Consider the following 9,775-nt stretch of genomic DNA (forward strand, 5'->3'; position numbering starts at 1 on the left):
CCAAGAGCTTCAGTGGCATATTCTGGATCCTTGCTCCTTGGTCATAATTTCCTCACATCACTCAAGCCCTGCTCAGGATGGAAGCAATAATTTACTCATAGACTTTTCTTTGGCCTTCCCTGCTCTTAAATTAGAGTGATTCACAGATGTTAATTATCTTATTTCCATAATGAACCTGTGGAAGGAAGGTGTATCATTAACTCCGCATTACAGCTGGTGAGCTGAGACACAGAGCTGCAAGTTAGTAGATTAATATCTGCTAATTTTGCACACCTAAGCTGAAACACTCAAGGCTAGCTTTCCTTTCACTCTGTAGGGCCTGACATTGCAAAATCCATGATGCTTTATTCACATCTCCCTGGACTTTAAGGTACAGAACCTGGAAAAGCATAACTTCACCACCAGCTCTCCTGCAGTTGTCCCCAGAGTTGCAAACCTTAGATCCATTGCACAGATCATGTCCTGCTTGAGGAAGCACCAAGCCAAGACCAGCATTGGGCTATCATGGCCAAGCATTCTAGAAATCAAGAGCATTAGGGGTGTTTTGCGAGAGGGTTTTGATGGTTCTTTCCTGATACCAGACAAATAGTTAGCTCTGTCTCTCAAGTAGCCAGAATACCAATTCAAGTTTGTGACAGACCAGGAAAAAAGAGAGGACAGTTACCTGCTTTATCTCTACTCAACCCCTACAGGCTGCACCATTTAAAACGTGTAGTCCAGTTTGGTTGAACGCTTACCAAAATGGCACAAGTTACCTGCCTGCATCTTCTTGCAAAATGTCAAGTCCTCAAATGAAACCATGAGAACTCCATGGTTTAGGGGAAAAAAAGAAAAAAAAAATAAAAAGAAGAAAAAAGAAAAAAAAAAAAAAAGCCTGGATATTTATCCCACAGGCAAAACAACCATAAAAAAGCCAGGGATAAATCTACCCTAGTTTCCATTTCGGAGATAACTAACCTGCTTCAGCTGAAACTTTCTCTTAGAAAGAACTAACAGCCTGAAGTCAACAGCAGGATGGAAAATTTCAGCTTACAACAGTTAATACCTGCTGAAGAATAAGCTCCTGTAGACAGACATCTATCCAGTGTAAGTATTGTTATAACAGGACACAGTGAGCTCTGAGTGCCTTTCCCCAACAGTGCCTGCTGTCTTTGCCTCCACTTCCTTAGCCTGGCTCTCTGCTGCCCCTTCCCAGCCTGGCTCTCCCAAGGCAAGACGTACATTGCCATCCACACAACCCAACCTGACACCAATTTCTCACCATGACTGTTTTATCTGGGGTAAGATAGCACAGCAAACCAAATTCTGGGGAGTCACTAATCCAGAACCTCCAATCCAAGCTACAGCTCTCCTGTATATACTTGCAGTTCTATATATATTGTACTTTTTACTGTCCTTATCCCCTGCAGGTCTGCCACAGGTTTTTTGGCTGCTTAATGGTTTTTTCCCAAGCTGAGCACACAATCTCCAGTCATTAGTGAGCTGCATTTGGATGTGGTATATCATCCTCTTTGCAATGCTAGGGGTGTCTTGCACAAGCCTCCCTCACTCTTTTGATGGACTGTAGACAGCTTGCTCATTAGTTTAGTATCTAATTGCATATCAGTCACACTCTCAAGCTCCTCATTACTTCACTTACACAGCTACAGTAATTAGATTTCACATTTCTTTACACTCTCATGGCATTGTTTTAGCCTTCTGAGGAGGCACTCATATATAATACACATATATTATAAATTATCTCCTGTAATTATCATATTCATTATAATATATAACACATGCATATACATACATAATGTTGCTGAGACAAACTCAAACCTCTTCAGTTCTAAATGTTCAGGATGCTCCAAGAGCATCTCCAACTGCTTGTTTGTTAGTTTAAACGTCAGCAAGGCTTCACCCATCTGTGACCCTTCGCTTACAAACCGTGTCTGGTTTCATCATTTCCTACTTTTCCCCCACCTCTCTGGAAAAACAAAGCCTTCAGATCTGCTCACTGCAGAGATGCAAATTCTTTTAGGCAGAAAAATGAATTTGATGTTTAGTACAGCAGCAAACAGAAAAGTCGCTTAAGCCGGCAGCCTTTATCTTTTGGGATAACATAGATTTTATGCCTCTTTTTTGGTCTAATTTGATGCATTTCTTTAGCACCTACTCTCTAAGCCTACAGCTTTTATGTGAGATCATTCCATACATTTATTATGGCACTTAAGAAGCGATAACAATTTATTTAACTTTTCAGAACAGAATTCTGCAGACTTTGGGGGCAGATTCCTTTTTTTTCCCAGGGTATCACGTGTGAAATATGTGATGGTGTCTGTATTTCCAGATGCAAAAACCACAGACACAGGATACCAATGTGTGCCTCTTTTTAGAATTACTTAAATAAGTGAAGGCATCAAATGGCTAAACTTGAGAAGGCAAACAGGTAATTCCCCACAAATTGTAAAAGGGCTATATCTTCATAGAATGTGTTTGCAGAACTAAACTAAGCGGAGCCAATGCATGGAGCATTTTATTCAGTGTTTTAGAGGTAGCCATAGAGACTGCAGTGGTTTCCAAATTGCCTCCTTGTCCTGCTGTGATGCACATTTACAGGTACAGGAGGGACAGGTGACATTTGGGGACTGACTGACTCCCAAAGACGGGCAAACATGCCTTTCAGGGCTGTGGTATGCATGCATCCTTCAGCCGCAGAAACAGCTCTACTCTTCTCCAGTCTGTCACCAGCTCCAGTTCCAGGTCACATCACCCCAGACCAACATTCTGCCTCCTCAGCCAGACCCCTTCGGTGAAGCATGTGTGGAGAATGAGCAAATGCCATGCACGAAAGACAAACAGTGAGTACAGGAACATTTCATTGGTCTGGAGGTGCTGCAGAGGTCAAAGAATGGCAGATATGGTAAAAAAAAAAAATGGTCTACCAGTGGCCTCGAAAAGCAGTGTGATCTAATCCTGAGCAACACTCCAAACTTATGAAATACAGCAGAATGCAGTAGCAGAAAACCTTAAAGCAAAAATCCTGGATGAAATACTCAAGAGCACCCAAATGATTTAAGAATGAGATTTGCCAAGCTTTTGAAAAGTTTACTTCTCATCAACTCAGTAGGAATATCTAAAGCCTTTCCATCTCTCTTGCAATAGGATGTGTTTGCTCTCCATCCTCCTCTGTACAGCTTTGTGCTGTTTTCCTGCCCTGCTCAGCCTGGAGCTGGCTGCATGTCAGGCAGCAACACCCTGGCAGATATTGAAGATAAAATCCGTCACCCAGCACATTAAGGGTGGGGGCAGAGAGGGACGTTTAACACTGAGCCCCCCTGCACACTGGAAAGGGAGACGATCCCAAATCCAGGTTGAAGGAGGGCAGCCTGATGGAGATCACCACCACTCCCACCACATCCTTCAGCTGCGGGGTGCTCCCAACTATGCCGAAATAAAACCCGGTGCTGGGCAGACTCCCAGCTCTGGAAGCGGCCGGCTGAGGGAGGATGCTCGCAGAGTGTGCTCCTGCCCTGGCAGGCGGCCAAGTGCGGCAGCCGCCGGCGTCTGAGCTCTTCTCCTGCTCTCACAGCCTCTTCAACAGAAGTGACACGAGGCACACTCTTGCTCACAGCCTGCTGCCGCTCAGGAGCTTGGGAGAAGAAGAGACTTAGTCCTTCACAGCTGGGGGCTCTGACTTTGCAAGCTGAGGCGCGATTAAGATGGAGGACAAGGGGGGAAGCAGGGGGGAGAAGGAGAGGAGAGATGGAGGAAGGGACTCAGGGCACATGTCTGAGTCCCTGATTCTCTGTCGCGTTCTTGCCCCATGCTGCCTCTCCCTGTAATCCTCCGGGAAACAGCCGGGAGCAGAGCAGGGCTAGAACCTGCCGGCCCCCTCAGCCTGGGAATCAGAAGCTGTGGCACTGTGCCCAAGCCCATTAACCCCGCTGCGATATTGGACTAAGTAGCTCCAGCATGGCATCATGCTAATGCAACTTCTCAGTTTCCAGGACCTCAGAGAGGATTGCTTCCCAATGTCCCCTCCTATGCCACAGATGGATCAGTGGAGGGGGTGAGAAATCACATGTGCAGGGTAATACTGAAAACATACAGACAGCAGAGAAATGGGAAGGCTATTTCTATGGGCATAATAAAAATATATTGGCATGTATGTAACTATCCCTGTGCTTGTATAAGGATATGATCTTACTGGGAAGGGCTTCTGAAGCTGTAGGAAGGCGGCAGAGCCCAAAGAGTGACTGGACCATACTTGTTCAGTGTGGCACTGGCTGGGTGACACTGGCTGGGTAGGGGCAGCAGAAGGACATGCAGAAAGGGACTTTGCACACCAAATAGCCAGAGAGCTATTTCTCAGACAAATCAGAGGAGCCCATCACAACCACCACACATAAGTATTCGCAGAGGACTGTACATCTTTCTGGGAGCTAAGAGGTGTATTTCTTCCACCCATTCATCATTTGTAAGAGTCTAAAATTCCAAACAGTCCTTCAAGGAGGAGAGTGTGAATGAGACCCAGGAGGAAACAAGGAGCTGCTGGAGGAAAGCCAAATATATCAGTCCGGACACCTTCAAAGTGCTATGAAAGACATCCCAGCCAGGCGTGTAGCAGCAGCCATGGAGCAGGAACACCAATTCACAACAGCCAGAGAGAGAAGCTGTGCAACTCCCCACTTTAATATCCCAATGATCTGATCTGATCAGACCTCAAGGTATGGAGAATGTAAGCACTTCTTCTAGAGGTCCAGATTTGGGACAGACATGAGTAACTACTCTGCTACCTCTACTCCCTAAAACCAAAGGCACCAAGGCAAAATAGCCAGAAGGGACTGGCATAATAAAGGTAATTATTTCTAAGGGCATCTCTGATCTCCAAACAGCAGGATTTGGGCTGTCACCTGTCCAATGCACCCTGTCTGTAGACATGAGGGGTTGAACCTGAGATAGCCTCAAGCCTTCAGTCAAGCAAAAATATGTCCAATTTCCACAGCATTCAAAGACAATTGAATACCTAAATATCCCAGACCTTGGTGGGGCTGAGCCTTGCTCCAGATAAGAGAGGAGAACTGAACGTGGAAACCTGCCTCCTGGTTTAACATCTTAAAAGCCTCATCTGTCTCTTCTGGGGCAGAAAACATAGAGGGTAAAGAGAGTTGGAGAAGGGGCGGGTGGTGGGAGAGTGGGTGGAAGAGCAGGAAAGGAAAGGGACACCAAGGAGTAAGGTTATGTGGGAGCATAAGCTGGGTTAGGAAGCAAAACCTCATTCAGATACCTTGCAGGCAAGACAAAGGAAACACCCCCAAAAAACCTGCAGTAGACCCTGGCTGAGGACGACATGGGGAGAGCTTTAGGAATGCACTGCCCCAACGATACCTCCAGGCAGCTCACAGGAGGCCCACGCTGTGTGGGGAATGCAGAAAACTGGTCTTTTGTTTCATGCCCCTTTGTTTTAACCTCTTGAATCAAAGACCCCAGCTGCTACTCTGGGAGAAGCTAGAAATTAATCCAATTAAAAAATAAATTCCCTGTGGAATCAAAACTGTTTGCCGGGTGGGGGGTACAGGCACACAATTTCTTTCTTCTGCAAAACAAACTCCTTCTTCTAACCCACATTTCACAGAGGGGAGATGCAGGCAGGGAAGCATTTGAAGCAAATAAACAAATGATCAGAATGATTTATAACCCTGGTACCAACCCATAGCTCACGGGAAGGTTTGGAGCTGTGTCTTCTATAGCCCGCATGGCCGGAGACAGAAGCACAATGCCGCATGCTACCCTCCAACACAAACAGTCAGAGAGCAACAAAACCTTTCTCCGCTTCGTTCCACTCTTTTGTTTTCCAGGGGTTTTGGTCAGCCCAGGCTTGTGGAGCTTGACAGGTTAACCACACTTCCTTAGTTTCAGCAGAAATGATTAAACAGGGGGGATTGTTTAGGCCCTGAAGCAGAAGGAATTCCTTTGTTTTTGTAGATCACTCCAAGGCAGCCAAGCTGTGGGGATGCCCAAGAAGAAAGAGGCAGGGCCTGAGGATGGAGATGAGTTTCCAGGGAGGGAGGGCCATGCCACCACTCTGCAGGCTAAGAGACAAGGGGTGGGGGGGACATGTTGCACCTCAACTTCATGTCTGGAGAGCGGGTCAAATAGACCCTCTGGCATGTGGATGAGCTGGACTAGCTGGAAACTATGCCCAGGTAGACTGACTTCTCCTGAGACGCAGTCATACCACCCTAGGGCTTGTGCCACAAGGGGATCCCACCCCACCACCTCCAGGGCGTGCACTCACCATACAGCCTATGTTGAGAGGACCAGAGAGGGACACTTCCAATAGCCAAGTGAAAGTGTGATCCTACGATCTTACAATCTTATGCTCTCCTGGGAACAGGGAAGCACACTGCAGTTTGCATGAAGCTGCACACTCTCCCTCAAGGTACATATGGTCCTGAGATATTGGAAAGGAATTAATGGCAGCCTAATCTTCTCTGACACCTCTAAAACATAAGACCTTCTAGCTTATCTCCATGAACAGAGATCCCTGGGCAGGATTCCAGGCACCTGTTGAGAGGAGGGAAGTCTTACCCTGCTGCACTGGGAACACTTGACACCTTGAGACATATGTGAACCTACTATGCTGTAAGTGATGGGAAAAAGCAGTTAAGTGTCATTGCTCAGCTGGAGGAATGAAGAACAAGATGAGATCCTGGGGTTTTGCCACCCATTGTTAGGCAACAACTACCTGGTGAGAGGGAAAAGCACCCACAAACTTTATTTCTAAGGGCTGAATCGGGAGAAAAAATAAGTTTAAAGCTGAAAAAGAGAAACCTGGAGTGATTTGCTGGCAATCACTTACTTGACTGATATTGGCAACAGGCTGGTGGTCTAGGAGTGCTCCCCCTCTTTGGGAGCAACACATTGCTCAAGAACCCAGGTTCACAGAGGTGCGTGGGGAAACCTTGCTTTTTTTCTTTGCCTGGCACACAGCTCCCAGAGAAGCCTTGATTTCTGCGTCTAAAGAGGTACAGAAAGGAGCTTGGCAGCAGAGATCAGACCTCTGGACACCGCAAAACACCTCCTTCTTTGCACGCTCTGAGTCTCTGCAACAACACTAAGTGCAAGAGAGCTGGTAAATTATTAAAACAACCTTGCAACAGCTCCAGAGAAACCACCAGTGCCTCAGATTCAAAGGAAAGGCTGTGGTGTGAGAATCCCCATTAGTAACAATACGCACAGTTTGCAAGAACATATGTCCCCGCATGGAGCAATCAACCAATCTGGGCTGTTTAACCACAATATTTCAAAGAAGTGCTTTTAATGCAGCTGATCCGTATGTTTATTTTGAGCTGTAAAACAGGATTCTTCACTAGCCTTTCAGAACATTTCTGTGGTGGGCTCTACTGGGGAGAAGGCGGAGAGACTGATACGTTGGGGTTTTTTTAAAATCAAAGTCACGACGGAAAAAGAATAACCCAAGCAGGCAGAAAGTGCATTTGAACTCTAAAACAAAACACACACACCACAAAAAAAAAAAAAGAAAAAAAAAAGGGGGGGGGGGGGGGGGGGGGGGGGGGGGTAGGGGCATGAGGAGCAGGATCCCACTGTGTCCCTCTTAAAAATGGGTTTGGATAGAAAGCATGTGAGAGCAGGACCGGGTGGATGGGAAAAGGGAAAGATTTCCAAGCCTTCCCTTCTGATTCAGATACTTGAGCACACATTGAAAATACAGCCCTTTTCACCCTTTTCTCCTGCAAAGTGCGTGGGAGGTGAACACAGGTCCTGGTTTATCGATTGATTGGCTTTTTTTGTAAAGAATAAGAGCTCCTCGTGGAATAGCCATGCCTTTGCGGAGAGGGGGAGGTGGGGGAAAGGTCTGGTCTCCTTCCCTGCTCGATCTAATCCTAATTAAAAATAAATTACATGCTGCATGGAACTTGAAATGGCAAAGATAATCCTGTTACACACGAGGGGCCGCCCCGCTGCCCACTGCCCGCTCCCGACCAGCGGCCCCGTTCCCAGGCAGCCCGGTCCCAATCTCTACACCTCGGACCTCTGCGTGGTGCGGACCTCGGCTCGGCTCTGGGCCGCCCGGCCCGAACGCTCCTCGCCCCGCCGGGCGGCCGCCTGCGGAGCTCCCGCGGGCAGGAGAAAATAGCTCCGCGGAGGTTCGTTCGTATGGAAACGGCGTGTTCTGGGAGCTTTTGTCGGCGGCGGAGCGTGCCCCCCTCCCCGCGCCCCCGCAGCCAGGGCCGAGGCACGATTTAAATCCCATTTCCATAAGCCGGCGCTGCGGGCAGCCCGCCGCCCCCCGCTCGCGTGCCGCCCCGCGCAGCCCCGCACGCAGCCCGGGATGGAGCCCCCGGGATGCTACAGCGCTCCGTGCGCCGAGCCAGCGCTCGTATCCCAGGTTTTAGAAAGAGAGCGGAGCGGGGTTTGACCGGACCGCATTCTGTTTGTCACCCTCTTCCTTTAAAATTCATCTCTCCAATTTCCGGAGAGGAGAGGGAGAAGGAAAAGGGAAAAGGGAAAAGGGAAAAGGGAAAAGGGAAAAGGGAAGGCATGAGGTTTCCCGGAGAAGCGGTTGCCCCTCAGGACCCCCATCTTCCTCCCCATCAGGCAGCCGCCCTCCCCACGGCTGCTGAGGCACTGCGGGGCTGGGAGGTTGCAGCGAGCTCCGCGCAGGGCCTCGGTGCCTTGCGGGGCAGATGGTTTCGTTCCCCCCGGTTCGTGCCAGGTTTCAGCCTCATGCTGTTATTTTGTTCTTCTGGAACGAGACTGGTGTTGCTTCCCAGAGAGGCCCTATTAGGACAAAAAGAAAATCCTGTGAATAGGCGTAACAGGGCACCAGGAGGGATAGGTCTTAAATGTATTTTAATATGAGCAGGGCATTGTGTGTAATTCAGCGCTCATCATCGTTTAGTCAAAGAGTTATGGCAGTGATTGGGAATGAATAGAGGGACATAATGGATACATGTGGCGTTTGCTCATTATATTCAACTTAGTCCAACTCCTCTGTGGAAACTGTTCAACTTTCTCTCCCTTTAGCCTGTCATAGTGAAATAATACAGACATTGGTTCCTCGAATGGGATAGCCTGCCATGCTATTATATTTCTACAGCTAACGAGGGCTTCATAAGCCTTTGATACAGCCTGATCTTTGAAACCTTTCCAAATCTCCTCAAGCTTATGCTAAATCCTATTTGGAACTTTTTTTTCCCCTTTTTTTCCTCCTCGCCTGCTAGTGCCCCAGGCTTAAGAAACCCGGGCGGTGACATGCATACTAAAGCATGCGGGGACACCTCCTGAAAGGCGACTTACGGCGCTGATCACAGGCTCTCACGCGAGTGACACACCACTCCGGGCGCAGCTGAATGCCGCCCCCGCCGCCCCCCCGCACCCCGCTAATGCGCGCCCGCCCCGCTCCCCCGCCCGCGCCCGCGCCGCACGCCGCGACACAGCGCGACATGCCACGACACGGCACCACATGCTACGGCACGGCATGCCACGGCACGGCACCTGTCCCGACTTGTTGGCAGGATTAACAAACCCCACCGCGCACTGCGCTCCGTGTTCCCCTCGCCGGCTCCGCTGCCGCGCCTCCGGAGAGAGCGAAGAGACGGGAGAGAGAGGAAAGGGGGGGGGAAGGAAATAAATAAATGGGGGGAAAGAAATAGCGACGGTGCGGGGGAAGGATAAAAGAAATACTGAAAAAAGAAAATAAAACCGCCAGACCCCGCAGAGTTAATGAAAACAAAGGCGAGCGCCCCGCGACCCCGCTCCCGGCCCG

General features: G+C 48.8%; 1 long non-coding RNA gene across 1 annotated transcript; it reads right to left on the bottom strand.

Annotated features, from left to right (window-relative positions):
* Positions 1–7,286: 7,286 nt before the first annotated feature.
* Positions 7,287–9,769, bottom strand: LOC117244428. The gene is made up of 2 exons (XR_004497528.1): positions 9,505–9,769; positions 7,287–8,787 (listed from the first exon to the last, which is right to left on the bottom strand). It is a non-coding gene; the product is annotated as an uncharacterized LOC117244428 (long non-coding RNA).
* Between the last annotated feature and the right edge of the window lie 6 nt (positions 9,770–9,775).

The sequence above is a fragment of the Parus major genome, chromosome 1 (assembly GCF_001522545.3).
Source record: "Parus major isolate Abel chromosome 1, Parus_major1.1, whole genome shotgun sequence".
NCBI classification, from domain to species: Eukaryota; Metazoa; Chordata; class Aves; order Passeriformes; family Paridae; genus Parus; species Parus major.